The following is a 1989-nucleotide window of genomic DNA, read 5'->3' on the forward strand; positions in this document are numbered from 1 at the left end:
GACTCGCTTGAGCCCAGGAGTTGGAGGTTGCTGTGAGCTGTGATGCCACAGCACTCTACCCAGAGGGACAGCTTGAGGCTCTGTCTCAAAAAAAATAAAAGAAACCCCCAAAAAAGGGGAGAAAAAAAAAAAAGGCTTGGAGCGTACAGCTCAGCAGCTAGGGTACCAGGCACACAGACTGGAGCTGGTGGGTTCGAAGCCATCCCTGGCCTGCCGAAAAACAATGACAACTACAACCAAAAAAAGAAAATAGCTGGGTGTTATTGTGGGCGCCTATAGTCCCAGCTACTTGGGAGGCTGAGGCAAAAGAATCACTCAAGCCCAAGAGTTTGAGGTTGCTGTGAGCTGTGATGCCACAGTACTCTACCGAGGGTAACATAGTGAGCCAAAAAAAATATAAATCAGTCAGCTACTGAATGCCCCTGGATAAGATCTCCATTATTTAATTATAAAAAGCTAACATAGATTATATTATATTCCAAATATAATTCCTCAACAGTTCTGATCTATTCCAAATGTGTTAAATTTTAAGAATAAGTGTTCTCAGAGTTCAATATAATTTAGGATAGAAAATGTCAAACTGCATAGAGGAAGGAATATGAAGGTATATAACCTATAATTCCTTTGAAAAAATAACATGTCTCTGAATTCCTGTTTCACCATAAAATTAGACATATTTTTCAGTACTCACTCTAACAACTCCATGCCTATTTTGATACACAAATACCATTTACATATCCTTATCAGGAAAATTGTATTTTTCCCTCATGTCAAATAAAATGAATATTACAGAAATATTCGTGATTGTCCTATAAATAGGCCATGTTTATGCTTTATATGCCACTTTAAGTCTTAGGGAGGGAGGGAAGGAGGGCGGGCTGGTTGGTTTTAGAAAAAGCTCAATTGTCTCAGGCTTCATAAGGTAAGAGTTGCCAAGCTTGAGTATGTAAATTCAGAATCAGTACACTATAGTGTCAACGAGCCTGTTATTTCTTTTTTTTTTACCCGCCACTTTATAAACCAGGAGAGTCTGCATTTTTGGGGGGGGGGGGTAGAGATGGAGTTTCACTTTGTCACCCTCGGTAGAGTGCCGTGGCATCACAGCTCACAGCAACCTCTAACTCCTGGGCTTAGGCAATTCTCTTGCCTCAGCCTCCAGAGTAGCTGGGACTACAGGCGCCCACCACAACGCCCAGTTTTTTTTGTTGTTGTTGTTGTTGTTGCAGTTCAGCCGGGGCCAGGTTTGAACCTGCCACCCTCGGTATATGGGGCCGGTACCCTACCCACTGAGTCACAGGTGCTGCCCAGGAGAGACTGCGTTTTAAAGTAAGTACTGCAGGTGGTTTTGAAACAGAAGAAACACTGACCCAAGCCATGCCTGACCCTGGTCTTACAGGTAGGTTCAAGCTAATAAAATATTCCCTTGAAATTCTCAATGTGTTGCACCTATAAGCCTTAGTCCTCTGGACTTTCAAGGTCATACAAGCTAGTAACATCCAATTTGTGTTGGGCATAATAAAAATAAGAATGATCTAGTCAGTCCCTGAGTCATCTGCTTTCTAATTCAGGGTAATTCTGTTGTCGTTCTCCTAGGAACTATCCACTAATTTCAATCAATTCAATCCTCAAAAGTCTGAACTCAACAAGGGCCTCAAGCTCTGCCTTTTAGACTCTTTAAAGTCAGTATTTTTCCAACACAGAAACAGAAATATCGGCTAGGCGCCTGTGGCTCAAGTGGCTAAGGCGCCAGCCACATACACCTAAGGTGGCGGGTTCAAATCCAGCCCGGACCCACCAAACAACAATAATGGCTGCAACCAAAAAATGGCCAGGTGTTGTGGTGGGCGCCTGTGGTCCCAGCTACTTGGGAGGCTGAGGCAGGAGACTCGCATGAGCCCAGGAGATGGAGGTTTCTGTGAGCTGTGAAGCCACGGCACTCTACCCAGGGGGACAGCTTGAGGCTCTGTCTCAAAAAAAAAAACAGAAATA

The 1989-nt window shown here is 43.7% G+C and overlaps 1 protein-coding gene across 3 annotated transcripts in view; it reads right to left on the reverse strand.

The window, feature by feature from the left end:
• Positions 1 to 1989, reverse strand: part of SPEN (spen family transcriptional repressor) — a 114100-nt gene that overhangs the window by 29758 nt on the left and 82353 nt on the right. The window lies entirely within an intron of this gene.

This window comes from Otolemur garnettii, unplaced genomic scaffold, assembly GCF_000181295.1.
Source record: "Otolemur garnettii isolate 467f Iridium unplaced genomic scaffold, OtoGar3 scaffold00009, whole genome shotgun sequence".
Taxonomy (NCBI): domain Eukaryota; kingdom Metazoa; phylum Chordata; class Mammalia; order Primates; family Galagidae; genus Otolemur; species Otolemur garnettii.